This window comes from Cetorhinus maximus, chromosome 25 (genome assembly GCF_964194155.1).
Source record: "Cetorhinus maximus chromosome 25, sCetMax3.hap1.1, whole genome shotgun sequence".
Taxonomy (NCBI): domain Eukaryota; kingdom Metazoa; phylum Chordata; class Chondrichthyes; order Lamniformes; family Cetorhinidae; genus Cetorhinus; species Cetorhinus maximus.
The window spans coordinates 764,271-785,031 of NC_135903.1; the positions used below are offsets into that span (position 1 = coordinate 764,271).

The following is a 20,761-nucleotide window of genomic DNA, read 5'->3' on the forward strand; positions in this document are numbered from 1 at the left end:
GTAGAGGGGTAAGGGGTTGCAGTTGGTTGGGTTGATGAAGAACGTGATTCATGAAGCCTGGTTCTGAGTAAAAATGTTCAAGTTCCAGCACCGAGATTTGAGCACAGAAATCTAGGCTGACAGTCGAATGCAGCAATGAGGAAACGCTACATTGTCGGAGCTGCTGTCTTTCAGATAAGAGGTCAAACAGATGCTCTGTTTGCTGTCCCAGATGGACACAATAGATGCCTTGGCACTATTTCAAAGAAGAGCAGTGAAATTATGCTGAGTGTCCTGGCCAATATTAAGCCCTCAATTGGCATTACTAAAAACAGATTATCTGGTCATTATCACATCGCTGTGTGCAAATTAGCTGCCCTGATTCCAAAATTACAACAGTGACTACACGCCAAAATACTTCATTGGCTGGTCATGAAAGGTGTTATGCTGGTGAAAGTTTTGCTGTCATGTTTCAATATAACATGACGTTAGAGCATTTGTTTTGATTTCCTCCCTTTCTTAAACATTTGATTCCTTATTAGACGGGTGATGATAATTCTCTGGCACCTTGGGCAAATGTCCATAATTCATGTGTGAGTTTTGACTGTATTTGTCAGCAGCCTATTTAACCTCGGGGGAGAGGAATGAGGGGTGCATCACAGGTCTGGTCAATTCCAAAATAAATGATTTCTAGATGCAGACTGTCTACTTGGGGGTCAAAATTGGAATGATGCAGAGAAGAATAGCATGGGATAGCAAATACCAGCCAAACCCTGATCATTGTTTTTCTTTGCTGAGCCCAAGAAGTGAAAATTGAAGTAAATGGACAAGTCCTGGAACAAGTGAAAAGGTTTGCATACCTTGGACAGATTATCACTGGCTATAGGGATATGGTTGTGAAATCCAAAGGTGAAGTGAAATAGCCAAGACCAGCTTTGTCAGAATGAAGGGTTTGTTAACATGAAAGAGACTATTGATAAGCTGAATGCATTTGAGATGTGGACATATAGGAGGATGTGCTGCATGTCCTACACAGATGGAAAGACTAATGAGACTAGAAAGACTAATTGACACCCAGCCACATAGGATTTTTTATTTAAAAAGAGAAAATGCCATAAATACTCAGAAGGTTGGGCAGCATCTGTGGAGAAAGAAATGTACTTAATATTTCAGATTACAATCAAAATGAGAGTATTTTGCATTCATGTGAGATATTAGAGGAGGTGGAATTAGCTGGAGAAAAAGAGAAAGTTAAAATATTAGAGTCACATCATCGGAGCAGACATTAGACGGTGACAGCTATGGGAAGGAAAGATTGATGGAAAACATAAGAGAAGGAAGCAGAGGAGAAAATGGATGATGGATATAATGAACTGGATGCAGCTGATCTATGGAATGTGTAAGGGCAGCACAGGACAGACAGGGGTGGAGATCCATGGCAGTCAACCTTCTGGGAAGAAGATGACACCAACAAACGAATGAACCCAGGGCCTAGTGGGTCAAATATTATACCCTACCATCTATCTGGCTGAGATCACCTCACTGGTTGTGGACTGTATGGCATCCTGCAAGCTTCACCAACTTGATTGCCTGATCTCTTGTGAATCTCTGATTTTCCTCACCATACCATTGGTTGCCATTCCTTCAGCTGCCCTAGGCACTGGAGTTCCCTCCTGAAGCCTCTCTACTTCTCTCTCCTCCTCTCTCCTCCTTCAAGACATTTACTTAGAAACTTCCTTTTCGTCCAAGCTTTTAGACACTTGCCCTAATGCCTCATGTGAATGCAAAATATCGAGGGGTTAACATTTCATTTTGAGAGTGATCTGAAATATTAAGTAAGTTTCTCTCTCCATAGATGCTGCCTGATCTTTTGAGTATTTATGGCGTTTTGTCTTTAAAAAATCCTTAGGTGGCTAGGTATCAATTTTTAAAAATCAGATAACACTCCAATGAAGTCCCTGGTTGGAATATTCTTACACATTAAAGATGTTGCATAAATGTAAATTGTTATTGTTGATCAACTCTCCTGAATGTCATTTAAGATGTCCTTTAAGATTGAACATCTTTGACCAAGCTCGCCTTGCGCTGATTATCTCCTTGTGTGGCTTGGTATTAAATTGGGTTTGATACTCAAAATGCATCAAGACATTTTTTGGAACCATCTGAAAGGTGCTATATAAATGCAAGAGCAAAGTAGTGCAGATGCTAGAAATTTGAACTATAAACACAAAACACTGTAAATGCTCAGCAGAACTGGCAGCATCTGTGGACAGAGAGAGAAACACAGAATTAATGTTTTGGATTGGTGACCCTTTGTATAGTAATGCAATAAAAACAGAAAACGTGGGAAATACTCAACAGGATTTGTGGAGCGAGAAACAGAGTTAATGTTTCAACAACAACAACTTACATTTATATAGCACCTGTAACATAATAAAAACATCCCAATAGGCACCATAGGAGTATTATAAAACCAAGTGTGACACCGAAGCACATAAGGAGAAATTAAGTTAATGTTTCAGATCGATGATCCTTCATTAGAGCAGAGAAGGGTCATTGACCTTAAACATTAACTCTGCTTCTGTCTACAGAATGCCAGGACCTGTCGAGTATGCATTTTCTATTTTTATTTCAGATTTCCGGCATCTGCAGTATTTTGCTTTGGCAAGCAAGTATTCAGTCAGATGACCAAAAAGCTTTCCCAAAGAGGTGGGTTTCAGATCAGTGACCTTTCATTTCCACTTTTCATTCCAGGTTTATGGGAAGGTGGGGGTGTGGTGGTAATGACTTTGAACTAGTAATCCTGAGACATGGGTTCTAAATCCTACCACAACAGCTGGTGAAATTTGAATTCAATGAATAAATTAACTTTTTTAACAAAAAACTTTGGAATTGTAATCTAGTTTCAATAATGGACACCATGAAAACATTGTTGTAAAAACCTATCTGGTTAATTAGTGCCCTTGAGGGAAGGAAATCTGCCATCCTTGCCTGGTCTGGCCGACATGTAACTCCAGAGCCGCAGCAATTTTGTCATCTCTTAACTGCCTTCTGAAATGGCCTAGCAAACCACTCAGTTCAAAGGAAATCTGAAACAAAAACGGAAAATGCTGGAAAAACTCAGCAGGTCTAACATCATCTGTCGAGAGAAAAACAGAGTTAACGTTTCAAGTCCGTATACAGCATTTTCTGTTTTTGTTTCAGATTTCCAGCATCCGCAGTATTTTGCTTTTATCAAAGGAAATTAGGGTGAGCAACAAATCCTGACCTTGCCAGTGGCGCCCTCATCTGATGAAAGAATTTTTAAAAAATTCCAGCATCTGCAGCATTTTTGCTTTTGCGCATCACACGCAGGGTGACCACCGTCCCTAATTTTACCGGATTGTCCTGTCATTAAGCCCACTGTCCCATGCACCCAGGACGCTGATTTTCAGGTAATCTGGGTCTTCCCAGAATGAAGAAACAGCAAAAACTGGGAAATAAGAATGCTGGTCCGAACTGGTCTTGTATACCATAAAATAGAACCCCAGTAAAAACTGGGAAATAAGAGTACTGATCCAAACTCTTTTTTCCTCCTGGGTTTAAATCTTGCGTAGGTGCATTCACCGCGCTCCTCCCGCTTACGCCCTCTCACAGCACCGTGCCAGAGTGCCCCTTATTGTTCTCCCCCCGAGAGCTGGTCACCCCACATGACACTGCAAGCTGCAAATTTAAAAAAAAAAATCTTTTTCAGTTTCATTTTTCCTGTATTATTTTTTTTTAAAAAAAGGTGCGATTTGCGGACGCTCCCTGGGTTGGCTCCAAGGGAGCGTGTGTCAACGGGCGCGCTGGAAGCGGGGAGGCGGAAGTGGGAGGGAGGCGGCGGCTGCTGCTGCTGTGCGTCAGTGCGAGCGGGGCCGAGGGCTCGAGCGAGGAGCGGGGGAGAGAGAGAGAGAGAGAGAAATAATAAAACACTGAGACTGAGGGAGAGGGGGGGGGGGATAGAATAAAACAACAACAATAAACTAACAACCGGGGGAACGGCGCCGGCAAACGGACAGTTCTAGAAACAGCCAAACAACAAGCGCCAGGTAAGAGGCGGCTCGGGCCACCGGGGCCTGTTTCCAGGGAAAATGGGACTTGAGGCGCGATCTTTCTGGGCCCTTCTCCTTAGTGAGGATCCTTTTTATTTTATTTTGTTGGGGGGGGGGGGGGGACCTGATAAATTCTCGGGGGGGGGGGACCTGATAAATTCTCGGGGGGGGGGGGGGGGGCATAAAAAAAACCCAGCCCCAGAATTGAAGCCAGTGGGTTAAATGTAGAAGCTGCGCGGAAGCCCGGCCGGACCCGTTATTTTGCACGTTGGCCGCACGCTGCGGGTTTCACTTTTACATCGGCTCCTTTGACTTAAAATTTGCTTCTGAGATGAAATTGTGGAACTTTTTTTTTTCTCCCCCCCCCCCCCCCTGTCAGCTTAACAAGTGTTGGATTTCACTGCGTTTGTCAAAGTCTCTCCCTCTTTATTTGAGCCGCATTTTAATGCCTTTTTTTTTGTTGAGGGTGCGGATTTTTAGTGACTTCTTTTTCTGATTAAAAAGTTTGGACTCTGCATAGATTTTTATGTATCATTTTCCAAGGAAGCGTTTTCAGTTCTTAGCCACGGGTTTCCTGTATGTGTCTGTTGTGGATTCCCCCCCACCTCCCCCCCTGTGTTAAGGTTGAAGTTTCAGCCCAGTCCCCAGTCCCAGTCCCAGGGGAGCTGGAGTTAACAACATGCTGTTTAATTAAAACAAGTGAAAAGCGGGGGGGGGGGGGGAGGTGGTGAGGTTTGGAGGGGCGGGGAGGATGAGGTTGAGGGGTAATGGGGTGGGGCAGTGGACCAAGCCCACTTCTGCCTCAGAGTCTGAATGCCCGGGGGCAGGTTGAGTAGTATGGATTGGTTAAAGGAAAGGGCTGTCACTATGCTCAGGGAATGAGATTTCAGGCAGACACGTTGTATTTCCTGTCATATAGAAACTCCATAACAGGCTCACTTCAGATTTTTTTCTCTCTGTGATCTAATGGAGTGGAAAAGAATATAGAAACCCAACATTGCCTCTAAATTGCAGCATAATTATCTATCAGTTGTGCGATGCTCTCTAATTCACAGCTGTCAGGGCTTGGTAGGACGATCATAATGATAGGAGTACTTTCATAAACAAGATTTTGCTTTTGTTATGACTGAAGATTTACCTGCAGCAGATAAAAATGATTTTATTTAAGTTTCAATGAAAATTAAAGGAGAAATTGTTTGGATGAATACGTGCTTACTTGAAAATCAGTTTTTATTGTTTCTACAAAAAGATTGATTTTTCTTGGTTGGGGAAATCTATTTTTTGCATTAGTGATATGCGATGACTTTATGTAAGTACAGAGTAGCACAAAGTCCAGTTCAATGGAGTACTGCTTCTAAAGAGTAATTAACGCTGAGGATTTGGGGAATGGGTGCTGTTCTAGTATTTTACAAACCAAGGAATGGCTCGAGAGAGGGAGATAGGAAAACCTGAGAGTTGAAATCTAGAGACATTATTTAGGTGAGCAGATAGGTGGGGTTGGTGAGTTTTGAGGTCTGTTTTTCCTCTTTAAACGAGGGCTGTAGTTTAAACTAGGACTAGGAAAATAAGCACTATTAAATTTATAGCTTAACTAGCTAAACGACATAATGTAACTACAAATAATTGTTGAATAAAGACTTTACATAAGGTGAGGCTAGCCTAGGATATGGCAGAGCAGGTTGAATGTCTGGACTGCAGAATGTGGAAGTTTGTGGAAGGCGAGACTATCCCGAGCAAATACATCTGCCGAAGATGTCTCCATCTCATCTCCCTAGCTCAGAATCATTGGATGGTTTTATCCAGAGTGCAGTCATATCCCTGAAGAAAACACTAAGATAAAAGCAAAATACTGCAGATGCTGGAAATGTGAAACAAAAACAAAAATAGCTGGAAAAACTCAGCAGGTCTGACAGCATCTGTAGAGAGGAACACAGTTAATGTTTCGAGTCCGTATGACTCTTCATCAGAACTAAGGAAGTAGAGAAATGAGGTGAAATATAAGCTGGTAGAGGGGGGTGGGACAGTTAGAGCTGAATAGAGGGCCAGTGATAGGTGGAGATTGCCAAAGATATCAAAGACAAAAGGACAAAGGGGTGTTGACGGTGGTGATATTATCTAAGGAATGTGTTAATAGGGATATTAAGGGTAGCAAGCAGGACAAGCAAGTGGCAGATGGCCCTAGTGGGGATGGGGTGGGGGGAAGGGATCAAAATAGGCTAAAAGGTGGAGATAAAACAATAGATTGAAATACATTTAAAAATAGGGAAAAGAAAAATATATATGTTTTTAAAATTATACATTATTGGCAAAAGGGGGATCGGAAAGGGGGTGGGGATGGAGGAGAGAGTTCATAATCTGAAGTTGTTGAACTCAATATTAAGTCCGGAAGGCTGTAAAGTGCCTAGTCAGAGAAGTAAGTTGTCTGTCCTTGGCCTGTTGCATTGTTCCAGTGAAGCTCAACGCAAACTGGAGGAACAGCACCTCATCTTCCGATTAGGCACTTTACAGCCTTCCGGACTTAATATTGAGTTCAACAACTTCAGATCATGAACTCTCTCCTCCGTCCCCACCCTCTTTCTGATCCCCCTTTTTCCAATAATTTATAATTAAAAAAAATATATATTTTTCTTTTCCCCCTATTTTAAAACTTATTTTGATCTATTGTTTTATCTCCACCTTTTAGCCTATTTCAATCCCTTCCACCCCACCCCACCCCACCCCACCCCACCCCCACTAGGGCCAACTGCTACTTGTTTGTCCTGCTTGCTACCCTTAATGTCCCCATTAGCACATTCCTTAGCTAATATCACCACTATCAACACCCCTTTGTCCTTTTGTCTATGACATCTTTGGCAATCTCTTCTTTGCCTCCACCTATCACTGGCCCACTATCCAGCTCTACCTGTCCCACCCACCCTCTACCAGCTTATATTTCACCTCATTTCTATATTTCCTTAGTTCTGATGAAGAGTCATTTGGACTTGAAACGTTAACTGTCTTCCTCTCCACAGATGCTGTCAGACCTGCTGAATTTTTCCAGGTATTTTTGTTTTTGTCCCAGAAGAAAACACTGATTCAGGAAAGGGAAGATGTGACTGTTAGTGATCTGGGTAGAGGGTTTTAGGAGAGATTGGGAAGGAGGCCCCATAGATTCTGGTCCTGTCCAGCAGGTGTAATGCACTTGCTACCTGTGAGGACTTGGAGGAATAGTGCAGAGAGAACAGCCGCAATGCAAGCCAAGACACCATGGCTGAGAAGGCTGTTGGTTGTTGGGGGTAGAGGGAGGTTGGCGAATGTAGAATAGCTATGTGGTATTATTAGGGGATTCTAGGGGGGTAGATAGCATTGTCTGCAGCCAAGAAGGAGAATCCCGAAGGGTGTATTGCCTACCCAGTTTTAGGGTAAGGGATATCAGATGACTGGAGTGGAACCTGGAAAGTTGTGTGGTGGGAGGGGTGGGTGCTGTAGTTAAATCCAGTTGTCATGGTCCATGTTGGAACAACGACATGGGAAGGAATGGGATGGAGGCCCTGCTGAAAGAGTATCAAGAGTTAAGCTCTAAATTAAAAAGCACGGCCTCGAGGGTGGTAATCTCTGGGTTATTGTCTGAATCACTTGCAAATTGGCATAGGAGCAGGCAGATCAGGAGAATTAATATGTAGCTAAAGGGTTGGTGTGGGAAAGCTGGATTCCTTTTCAGAGGACACTGGCACCAGTTCTGGGATATAAAGGAGCTGTACCGATGAGGCGCACTCCACCTGAATCAGGAAGGGACCTGTGCCTTAGTGGAAAGGGTAAATAGGGAGATGGCAAAGGCTTTTAACTAATGAGGTGGGGAGGGGCAGGAAGAGATCTACAAGAAATGTAAACAGCTTAAATGTAAACAAAATAGGGAAGGAGAGTGTAGGAAAGAATACAGTAAGGAAGATCATTGGCAAAGGAATAGAGAATCAAAATCTGAAAAGATGGTTAAACATAAAGTGAGAGGATATCTTTTTAAAAATGAAATAAAATGTTTATACAGCAAAGCACGCAATGTTCATAATAAAACAGGGGAGCTGGAGGCAATGGTGCATTGGGAGGAACCAGACCTAGTAGCCGTTACTGAGACATAGTTAGACGTATTTGGAAGACGTATTTGGAAGCGATAGCGAGGGAAAAAGAAGGTGAAGTAACTGTACTTAGCATGGATAACATAATAGCAGTAGCAAAAAGAGCTATCAACAAGACAAGAATAGATTCCAAATAGATAAAGATAAATGATGACAATGGATCAATTACTAATATCTCTAGTCTATAGACCACCTAATAGTAGAGAGAGGTGGAGGAAAAAACATGCATCCAAATGAGGGAACTGAGTAAGAAGCATTGAATAATAATCATGGGGGTTTTAACTACCCCAATACGAATTGGTCAGAAAAGGTTGATAAGGGGTAGAATGGAATGGAGTTCCTACAATGTGTACAGGATTCCTTTCTAACCCAATATGTAACGAGCCCAACAAAGGAAGATTGGGACTAATGGATCTAGTAATGGGGAATGAACCACAGTAGATAAGAGAAATATAATTAGGGGAACATCCAGGCAATAGTGACCATGATATAGTATACTTGAAGATGATAATAGAGAAGGACATAAGCATGATGAAAACCAAGTTAATAGATTGGAGAAAAGCTGATTTTGAGGGGCTGAAAATAGAACTTAGGAAAATAAAAGGGTAACAATATTGGCAAGAATAGCAATGTAGAGCAACAAAGGGAAACGTTTAAAATGGTGTTTAACAGTGTGCAGGAAAATATATTCTGCTTAAAAGAAAGAACAAACTAAACACTAGTGGGACTCCAAAGGCATAAGGGAACAATTGAGGATTAGTAAAGAGGCATATGATAAGTACATAGACAACAGGAGAATGTATGATGAGAGAATATGAGGAGGTTGGGAGAGAAGTTTAAAAAAAATTCGGAAGGCAAAGAGGAACTGTGAAATTAAATTATCAAGGAACATGAAACAGAACAGTAAAATATCTCTCAGCATATCAATAAAAAAGTGGAGGTTGGGATAGGAATTAAGGGATAGACAGGATAATACTCCAGATAACGATAGAGAGCTAGCAGAAATACTAAATAATTATTTCAATCGGGTATTAATGAGATAGAAGAGGTAGACATGATGAGATGACTAATGAGGTAAGTGCTTTTAAAATAAAAAAGGGGTGTATTGAATAAATTAATCAAACTCCAAGGGTAAAGCCCTGGTCCCCATGTCTTGCATCCACACATTTTAAAAGAATTTAGGGAAGAGATAGCAGAGGCAGTACTGCACATATATAGTAATTTGTTAGAAAAAAAACTGTGGTGCCAGAGAATTGACAGCCAACTTAATTCTTAAATTTAAGAAGGGGATCAGAGCTGTGCGAATTCTAGACTAGTCAGCTTACCCCTGGTGGTAGGAAAAATAATGGAATCCCCACGAGAGGAGGGAATGAAGAGCATCTAGAAAAGAAAAGTATAATAATGAATTACATGGATTTCAAAAGAGAAATTCTTGCTTGTGTAAATTTTGTATTCTTATCAATTAATAATCAATAATTAAGGTACAATTGATTATCAAGCATTCCAAGTCAAACAAAACAAGCTGGCAGTAATTATGTGCCTTATGTCAGTATTTTTTTTTTCAGCCATATGTACCAGCATTCATCTTTTTTATTCTTTCATGGGATGAGAGTGTCATTGGCAAAGCCAGCATTTGTTGCTCATCCCTAATTTTCCTTGAGAAGGTGGTGATGAGCAGCTGCCTTGGACCTCTGGAGCCTGTCTAGTGTAGGTACACCCACAGTGCTGTTAGGAAGGGGGACGCAGAGACATTGAAGGAGCAATAATATAGTTCCAAGTCAGGGTCCTGTGTGGCTTGGAGGGGAATTTGGAGGTGGTGGTGTTACCATACATCTGCTGTCCTTGTCCTTCTAGACGGTAGAGGTTATGGGTTTAGAAGGTGCTGTCGAAGGAGCCTTGGTGACACGTTGCATTGCGTCTTGTAGATGGTACACACTGCTGCCACTGTGTGTCAGTGGTGGAGGGAGTGAATGTTTAAGGTGGTAGATGGGGTGCCGATCAAGTGGGCTGATTTGTTCTGGTTGGTATTGAATTTGAGTATTGTTGGAGCTGCATTCACCCAGACTATTGGAGAGTTTTCCATCACATGCCTGACTTGTACCTTGTAGATAGTGGACAGGCTTTGGGAAGTCAGGAGGTGAGTTACTTGCTGCAGAATTTCCAACCTCTGAATTGTTCTAATAGCCATAGAATTGAAGTAGCTGGTCCAGTTAAGTTTCTGTTAAGTGGTAACTCCTAGCATGCTAGGAGTTTCAGCAGTACTAATGCTGCTGAATGTCATGGGGAGTTGGTTGGGTTCTCCCTTGTTGGAAATGGCCATTGCCTGGCCCTTCTGTGGCACGGGTGTTACTTGCCACTTATCAGCCTAAGTCTGATCGTTGTCCAGGTTTTGCTGCATATGGATAGGACTATATCTTCATCTGTGGAGTTGCAAATGGTACTGAGCACTGCAATCATCAGCGAGCATCCTTCTGACCTTATGATGGAGGGAAGGTCATTGATGAAAAGGCTAAAAATGGTCAGGTGTAGGACACCAAAAACTCCTATACTAATTTGCTACCTTTCACTGCTGTACCATCAGTCTTCATGTCTGTACCCTCTGGAACAACTTCTCGAATTTCCTTTGTCATACCGCCTCCGTTTTCAAAAACACTCAAAATCTCATTTTCCCAACCAGCTTTTTGGCTTCCTGATTGTGATTTTACTATGTTCTTAATTTCTCTCCTATTTTGTAGCCCATTCTTCACGCTAAAGCATTTGAGGCATTTCTGTATTTTAGAAGCACTGAAGAAATATTTGTTGTTGACTGATAGTATAGGTTCTGCAACTCAAACTGACATTTTTGCTTTAACTAGTGAACTACTTGTAAGTCCATATGGTGTGTATGTTAGCTTTTTCCATGCATTACAACTTTAACCTACTGAAATCTAATTAGTGAAATTAGTTTTTCAGATTGGAAAAGTGGGAAAGAGGTCAGACTTGAGTAATGACTTAACTAATAGTTCGTAATTTTTTGAAAAAAAAGTTTCTCTCATTCTGCTAATCCACAGGGGACAGCTTTTCAATTAAATGTTGAGAAACCATGAAATATTTTACTTAGTGACCTTAAGAGAACAACATTTTCATTGAAAATTGGTTCACCTAAAAACTCAACTCTTGAGTGCACCATGTAGTGTGCTGCTGAGCCAGAAAGATCAAGAAACCCCAGTCCAATCTCTGGGCTGTGCTCTTCACTGTTGCCAGCTAGAGGATTAGTGCAGTTTGAAATTGATATTGAGGACTGTCAGGCTACGGACAAGGAAAAGTCAGCCAGCATTTCTGCTCCACCTTGTACTCTGTTGACTCCTGATGGAAAATGTACGTGTATGGATGTTGGGTGAGGATATGGTCAAGCTTGTCTCTAGTTGCCCCCCCTCTTTCTTCCTACTTTTCCTAAGTAGCTTGCTGATGAAACTTTATCAGAAAGAACGATTCTTAACTTCAAAAAGATTGCGGTCAGAGTAATTCAGAAATACTGACAGTCACTCAATAACTAAAGCTATGTTATCCAAATTGCTAAACATCTTTTTTCAGAAACAAACTTACTTGCTCCTTCAGCCTTGTATCAAAGATATTTTTGTATTTTATTGACTGTTGCAGAATGGTGCAGGAGGATAGGTTTTGAATCCATTCTTTTTTTGCTGAGGTTCACTTGTGGGTTTTCTCTATTTTCCCCCAAACCCACACAACATGATCAGGTTGTCTTGAGCGATGTTTCTTTTTTGAACATAGTGCTGATTTTTGGTTATTTAGTAGTTTGTTTGAAATCCAAAAGCAACAACAAAAGGTAATGATTTTTTTCCTTCCATCTCTAAAACCTTTTTGCACAGAAACCGTAGAAACTTATGGTTTCACCTTAAATTTGAGATAAGCAAATTTTGTTGTGTTGCCTATTTTTACAAAATGCTTAATTTGAAACTTAAAATTGTTGTCAGTGGAAAGGAAGATCAGGCGAAGTATGTAACAAGAGGCTGATTTTCTATCACCATTTCACACCTCTAGCAAAGGTGAAATTTCCGCTCACTCTCTCCTGGACTGACCGGAAAAATTGCACCCAAATATAGACAAGGGTTGAAAGCTTCACCATGAACTCTTGAGTAGTTTAATCCTAATGTGATCAACTGTTAGAAGATGAAGCAAAATGTGCCACAGTGTTGGCTTCTCTCTTTTTGGAATACTTAAAAGGTTAAAAAGCAATTTCATTCACACAAAACAGCTCTCTTTTGATACAGCAAGCCTCAGAAACTAAGCTTGGTGTCAGTTTTCATAGGGTAGGTGAATGCTGTGTCCAATACTCTGTTTCTTCCAAGATGTGAACCTGTAAGTACTGTAAATCTACACCATTTCTTTTGTTCACTTTCATTTACAAATTGTTAAATGCCCTGGTCAGTGATGAAGCCATGGCCTAATGAAATTGGTGTGAAGGCACGTATATAATGAGGAGTCAAAACATAGTTTTGTTTATTTTATGTTTGATCTCTGAGCACGTAACAAATTACTGCTACTTCACTTTTCTGATGAAGAGTCATCATGGACCTGAAACGTTAATTCAGTTTCTCTCCTCAGATGCTGCCTGTCTTGCTGAGTAATTCTGGCATTTTCTGTTTTTATTTCAGATTTTCCAGCATCTGCAAAATTTGGTTTTGTATTTTTTTTTTGCTAATTTCAGTTGATCTGCTTTGGCCCTTCTTTTCTGACATACCTTGAAAAAATAATTTTCATTCATTTGTTCTCTGAATATTTTATATAGTTGCAATCATTGAATCTCTTAATTGCCTTTTTTCTAGACTATGTAGTGAAATCTTTAATTTTTCCTTGTGAACCAAACTGTACACGCCACCTGGAAGCATGCTTTAACCAGCGAATTGTACAATGTAGTTTATGTGGACTTATACTTTGCTGTTCCGGCTATACATGTCAGCATCCTAATAACATTTAATTACTTCACTGCATTGATCAGACATGACTGTTGGTTGTCTTTTCATTGCAAGCTCCCTTTCTAAGTCTTCTCAAGGTAATTCAGTTATGTAATACTTAACATTTTTGCAGTCAAATGTAACTTGCTGTACCCCTGCCTAATTCCATGACCAAACTAAATTCTTTCCTAAATCTTTTGCAGTGTCTTCAGTCTTTCTTGTTTCCCAATTTGAATGTCCATGGCAAATTAGACATGCTTACTCTTGGTTTGAATAGCTTTGTAATTTATATAGATTTGAGACACTTATGGGAATTACTTTCCACCATGCTCTAAATTTGACATTGCATCCAATATATTTTTGTTTCCTATTTTCCAGGTAATTTTTTTTTTGGATCTTACCATATTCTACTGAGGATTTCATTGTTTTGCTGGAGACGCTTCTATGTAAAAGCACAAACCAAATTGATCAAGTCTGTTATTTTTCTACCAGGGCAGTAATTTGGATTGTAGTTGGACATAAAACAGGCTAAATAATGAAAATGTTTTGTCCACCTAACATTTTGATTGCTTTTATAATTTATGCATAAGTCTTGGTTATTTTGAAAGACTTTAACATTTGTTTTGAAAGATGTAACTGCTGTAAGAGTATTTTTATTTCTGGGATTGTTTCATGTCAATGCACTGCAGGTGATGAGGTTTAAAGCAGTAAAACTTTTGAACGTAATGGATATATTCACAATGGTTATGCATTAGGGCTGCCTTCATAGCGTTTTCCCATGCTCAGTATTTGGACCACTCTTGTAATTGGACCGTTCTCCCTATGAACTGAACTGTGAAGTTTGTTGTTGTTTTTGTGGGTATTGACATGAAGTTGTGTTGTGTCCTTTGGATAGCAGAAGAATAGCAGTCTTAAATGAGCCATGCAAATTACCCCGTAGACTGCAATTGAAGATTAAACTAGGAGGAAGTTAGTGCAGCAGATTTTACTTGATTACAAAACTTGGTGATCATGCCTCCAGGCATGGAAAAATAATAAATGGCACAACATGTCTTTAACCTAATAATATAGAATCTGTATTGCAATCATAGTCGTGAGGTTGATCTATATTCATGGAGTCTCCATGCATCCATCTCAACTTGGATATAGTACTGTGTGGGTGGGAAAAACTGAAGAGCTGGCAATCAGGCCCCCTCATGAGGATTGCAAGTCTCTACTTTCAAAGATCCAACCTGTGAATTCCCTCAAAAGCCTCTCTAAATGGGACTGCCATGTTGACTGCACACCTCCCAATGATTCAATCTCTTCAACTCATACTGCCTTCTACAGAATTCCCAAACCTGCACTCTAGCATCTAATTACTGGCACAATTTCAACTCTTCAGCAAATGGTTAGCTTCACTGAGCTGTCATTGTCCCTGGGTTTCCCTGCATTCCAGTCTCCTGGCTGCATCAAGCCATAAATGACTCCCAGGGCTGATTCTGAGCCCTAACCCTTTCCAGCATGGATCTAGTGACCCTTTGCCACCTTCTCGCCTTCCCATGACTTCTCCCAAGCCCTCGCTACCTGGAAGCTGCCAACAGCAGCAGTTTTGCTGCTTGGAACCTCTTCTTCTATCTCCTCTCCCAATGGTTTCTCCCCCTGGTGGTTCCTACTGATGGTCTCTTCTGGCGGTTCCTTCCTGGATGGTCTCTCTCTCTCTGGGTTCTCTCTTTCTGTACTGGGACTCCCCTTGTTTTGGCACTACAACTGGGTCCCGTGATTGTTGTTTTCGCTGCACACAGGCACACTACAGATGTCTAGGACGGCCGAGCCCTTTCACTGCAAAACAAAGCTAGCATGAAACATGAGCAGCTTGTCAGCCCGCTGTACTCCATGCATGCGTTGGCGTTCTTGGGCCTGCTGAGGAATGGAGCCCTTGCCTTCTGCACAGAGTATGAAAGAACCCCACAATGTTTGAGATAATGAGCTATAGTTTTGAACAAGCAAAACTACAATGTCGTTAATTCTACTTATTACACAGGAGATTTAAAACCCAATCACGTTAACTTTACTTTTCTAGTTGATAATGGAAATTAGTTGCAAATTTATTTTTCCACTAATGTCAAATCAGGAGACAAACCAACACAGGATATGACCTGAACCAGGCCCTAAATCCCAACATTACTGGCACCCACCAGACCGACTGGGTGTAAAGCGGAAGTTCCCCCTTGATGATTCCATTGTTACTGTCTTGTCTTTCATCTGTCCTTGTTCTAAGGATAGACAACCATGAACAATCTTTCTTTCCTGAATTCTATTCTCTGCTGCCTTTGCTGCCTGTCCCATGGAGAGGTCAGTCCACATCCTGATATTATCCATCCATGCCATCTTGAGTCTTCCTTGTGCACGTTTTCCAGGTGTTTTGCCTTGCATTACCTCTTTTTTCCAAACTCCCTTTCTATTTGCATCATGTCCAAAATATGAGAGCTTCCTTGGTACCATGGCCTCAAACAAGTTCCTCTGAACACCATTGTTACTGTTGGTTATTTATTATTCATTGATTGCTGCTCCTTAGTGAATGAATTGAGAAAACTGCCACCTTTTAATGGCCTGGTGATGACCCCTGTACTCCCTATTGGCTCAGTCCTTTGTATCTCTCTCTGTACTGCATATCCCTGCCCTCCCATTTCTGAAGCACAGTGACATCGCCCATCCCCACTTGTAGTTGCTGCACTGATTGGCTTTGCATTGCCCATCCAAAGCGCTGAATAAACTAAACAACCCGATTGATCACAGCTAATGTAGGAATGTGAATAAGGCAAAGATTATTGATCAAGAATGCACTAGATTGAGACGACGAATGAAATAAGACTTTCTATTGGCTATTTTTCATGTACCCCTCGACCTCGTGGAATCCCAGTTGAGAACTAGTATAGACCATGCCCTGTTCTGTAACTCTAGCCTGGATTTTGCAGAGGGCAGCAGTCTGATGTTTTTACCACTTTTATGTAGATTTTTTAAAAAAGCTTTTGTCATGCCTTTAAACCTATACACTTTAAGAAATTATTTTCAAAATGCTCCTACTGCTCTCTGCTTGTTCCATCATTATTTCTCTCCCATCCTGAATCTTAAGCTTTGGCTGTTTACAGCTATAACTCTTCCTCCCATTGAATGTTTAGCTCACCCAAGTTTCCTGTCTCCTTTCCATGGTACAGGCCTGGCCACCTATAATGGAGCAAAGGGAGTGATGGGGTTTGATATGTTGTCCTCAGTTCTCTACCTGAAGGCAGGTGTGACCCACAGTGCCATGGTCTCCACCATGGGTGAGGCATAGAGGCAGGTCCCAAATCCACCCAAGCTGGAACAGGGATTAAACCCCATGCTGTTGGCACCAATTTGATTCACACTGGGCATCGAGCCAACTGAGCCAGCAAGACCTCTCAAGGAATCAGAGTTGCTGTGGCAACATGCACTTTTACATGAATGTTGTAACCCTGAGCTGTGAATAGTGATAATAAAGGCTCCAATTTGCTTTCTATCACGTGGCTGACCAAAAATCACTCCTCTTACCACCTGCCTTTGACGTGTATGTTGGAAGAATTTACAGATTGATACTCAACCTGTTTGGTCGCGTTATGCATGTACCTTCCTTGGCAATCAATTCCTAGAATGGGACTTGAATCCAGAGCTTCTGGCTCAGAGAAGAGACACTACCCAAATTGCCACCAGACCTCCTCTTACTGCGGTGTACATCTGATGAATCACTTCCTCACTTTCGTATTCCAAACCTCTTAACTTAAAGATGAATATTGTATCAGCCTTTGTGATTTATCTACAGATACCTACATCCCTTTTATTTCCTTGCAGGTTCTAGTCTGTCCCCATTAAGAAAATATTCAAATGTGCTTCTTGAACCCAAAGTAGATGATCTCACTTTTGCTCACATTTTTGCTCACTTAGTTATACTTATTGTGCTCTGTTGTAAATTCTGCTCTCACCCAATTTGCTGAATCTCCTAGAATAGAGTCATCTGTACCCTTACATATACAACTCCCTCTTCCTTCATCCAAATTATTATCAGCTTTTCTCCAGCTATATTAATCTGATAGCCTGATAAGGTTGTGCAGAACATTTTTGAATGGCTTTTGGAAGCCCGTGTGGAGAATTTCCATAGATGCTCTTTTATCTACCAAGCCAATGGTTTCCTCAAAAAATTTAACTAGGCTACTTAAGACAGCTAATACTTATTCAAAATGCTCATTATTTGATCCCAGATTATAGATTCTTGTAATGATTCCATAATTGATCAAGCACCTTGGGACCTTTAGCTGCATTAAAGGTGCTGTTATAAATTAAAGTTGTTGCTGTCTGTAGAAATGGGGTAACGTGCAGTTTTTCAATTCACAGTCGCAATTCTTGAATATAGAGCACATTGGAAAATGGTAACTAACATATCCCGTGATTTCATCTCGTATATTGTTTAACAGCTTGGGATAGAAACCAAGAGAGGCTGGAAATTTCTCTCAAGTCCCTGTCCTTTCTCCATTACCATTTTTCTATGTGTATTTAAAACCATTAAGCTCCTCCCTTTGTCTTAATTTTGCATGTATTTTGCCCTCTCTCTTCAGTGCGAAGAAAAGGATAAGAAGTATTCATTTACTATTTGTTGTTGCCTGTTATAGACTTGTGTACCTCAGCCCTGTGGACTTCGACTTTTTATAATTGTGAAAGTGTTTTCTTTCAGCTTGATGCAGTCTGCCTTATTTATTGACATGGTTGCTTAACTATGCAAGTGCCGCCTTTACTGAACTAGTACATACCTAAAATAAGTATTTAGTATTGTAGCAAATACTTTCAATGCAAAGGGATTGTTGTGCTGTTAAAAGTTCCAACAGCCAAGGCTCTGTCTGCCTTCTCGGGCGAACGTGAGAGATGCCATGGTACTGTTTGAAGAAGAGCAGGTCAGTTTCCCTAGTGTCCTGGTCAACATTTATTCCTGACCCCCAGTTTAATTAATTTATCTCATTGCTGTTTGTGCTAGGTGCAAATTGGCTACAGTATTTTCCTACATTGCAACAGCGACTGCATTTCAAAAGTACTTTATTGGTTGTGAAATGTTTGAGAAATGTCCTTGGGATATGAAAGGTGCTACGTAAATATAAGTTTGTTCTTTTAGTTCACACAGTTTGTTGGCTTACTTGTAAAAGGTATATTATTGTGGCAGTGTAGAGGTGGTTTCACATTACATCCAGTTTTTGATTATTTGATCTGTGAATGCCTGTGGCTGGCTGTGACTAGATGCGTAAAGTAGAAATGTTCCATTCTCCTGGACTGTTGCCATTAATTTTGAGTATAAATTCAACACACAATTATTAGTGGAAAAAAATCTTTGCCAGGTTTGTTGTCTGTGAAATTATCATCAAAGTTTCCTATCATTCTTGTAGAGCACTTGGAAACTATCATTGGATCCACAATTTGGGAAAAATTATCCTGGTTAGATTCTACATAATAACATTGAACAAAATAACACTGTTTGGCTGTAGCAGAACAAATGCAGTGATGGTTGCAACTGTTAAAATAGGATGCTAGTGCCAAAGTAGCCAATTAGGTCTGTTCCTGTCTGAAGCATCTGCAATAGTAAATGCGTGGGAAGATTTCTGCAGCATAGCTTTCTTATTGAAGGCACTTAATAGATTTAGTGCAGGCAGTGACTTGCCAGCAGGCTGCAAACCTGAAACCTTCAATAACCACACTGTTGCATCAGAACAATGAGGAAGCCACTTGTATGATCGAAAAGCCTTGATGCAAGGTCATAATCTAATGACATTGAGGTGTTTGATGACGAATATTTTCTTCCTTTGTCTTGTTTTGTTAAGATTATTCACTGCTTCTCATTGTTTGATTGAAAATAAAATGAACCGTTTTTTTTTATTCATTCGCAGGATGTGGGCTTCGCTGGCTGGGCCAGCATTTATTGCCCATCCCTAGTTGCCCTTGAGAAGGTGGTGGTGAGCTCCCTTCTTGAAACACTGCAGTCCCTGTGGTGTAGGTACACCCACAGTGCTGTTAGGATTTTGACCCAGTGACAGTGAAGGAACAGCGATATATTTCCAAGTCAGGGTGGTGAGTGACTTGGAGGGGAACTTCCAGGTGGTGGTGTTCCCATCTATCTGCTGCCCTTGTCCTTCTAGGTGGCAGTGGTTGTGGGTTTCTTCAGTCAGTTTTAGGAATGCGACTGAATTCCTTACACATTTGACATTGCCATAATGTTATTACTGTGGTATTGATCAGCTCTTCCTCTGCCCTAGATTAAGAGTTTGTATGTCCATACATCTGGTATAATCTGTGTACTAAATATAAATTAGCTAGATTTTCATTTGCTTTTGCATTCTCATGAATTAGGCATCCTCGCATGCAGCTAGATTTGTGCCTGGTTTCCACCTGAACCACATAACAATGGATTTCTACTGTGCTACCATGGTGTTCTGTTAGAATTAAAAGGAAATCCTCACCCAAAACTTTCATCTTAAAAGTTACGAGACTACTGGAGACGTGTTTTATTCATGCTGCAACTACTTGGAAGAATTATTCACAGTTCTGTGATATGTTGTCTCATTGTAGAACATGCTTATCAATCTCCTCTTGATATAAATGAACTTCTCAGACCAGGAACAATGTAATTGTTTATTATGCTTGGCTTCATTTATACATCTGGATATTGATGTAACATTAGAGGCATTAGAGATGGTGCAGAAAAGATTTACAAGAATGGCTCCAGGGATGAGCGACTTCGGTTATGTGAATAGAATAGGAGAAGCTGGTCCTCTTCTTAGAGAAGAAAAGGTTTTAAGGTGATTTAATAGAGGTGCTCAAAATCATGAGGAGTGTAGATAGTTAATAGGAAACAGCTGATCCAGAGGATACCGATTTAAGGTAAATGGCAAAAGAAGCAATGGCATGATGTGCTGAGAGGGGTTAACAAAATTATTTTTGTTGACTTGGGGAAATTCCAAATTTAATTGGTACAGAATGCAATTTGTTTCATGATTTGCCTTATTTACAGCATGTGTGTGATTTCTGAGCCTGACATTTGAGGTTAAATTGTATGGTTACATCTACTTCACAATGTAAAAGACATCTTGGGTCTGACTCAAATAAGAGTACATTGTTGTGGGATGCTACTATGTTGATTAATCAATAGAAAATTTGAGCTCAAAGGATTTCGTAACATGAAATGCACATCTATGAAAAGTCATAAAATATTCAAGTACAAACTAACTTTAGAACATATCTACAAAGCTTCAGTGATGGAAATGAAGTTTTGGTTGAAATTATTCAGTTCCTGCTGCATTTTATTAATCAGTTTGTTTTGATATTCAAGTTTCCAACAGTCAATTCTAACTTTTTGAACCATAAAGAGCAAAAATGCCTTGCCAGAGTGGTATATAGGCCCTCTAACAGTAACTATACAGTAGGTAAGCATAGAAAGAAAGAAATAATGGGAGCTTGTCAGAAAAGTACAGCAGTAATCGTGGGGCATTTTAATTTGCATATAGACTGGGAAAATCAGATGGGCAAAGGCAGCCTAGATGAGGAATTCATAGAATGTTTTTGAGATAGTTTCTTACAACAACACGTTGTAGCACCAACCAGAGAGCAG

At 40.6% G+C, this 20,761-nt stretch overlaps 1 protein-coding gene across 4 annotated transcripts in view; it reads left to right on the plus strand.

Annotated features, from left to right (window-relative positions):
* Positions 1–20,761, plus strand: part of LOC144667784 (signal transducer and activator of transcription 5B-like) — a 246,403-nt gene that overhangs the window by 89,997 nt on the left and 135,645 nt on the right. The window contains exon 2 of one of the 4 annotated variants that reach the window (XM_078529225.1): positions 2,615–2,688. The exons of the other annotated variants lie outside the window; for them this stretch is intronic. The gene's annotated coding sequence lies outside the window, so the exon portion shown is untranslated. The remainder of the gene's footprint in view (positions 1–2,614; positions 2,689–20,761) is intronic. 4 annotated transcript variants of the gene reach the window in all.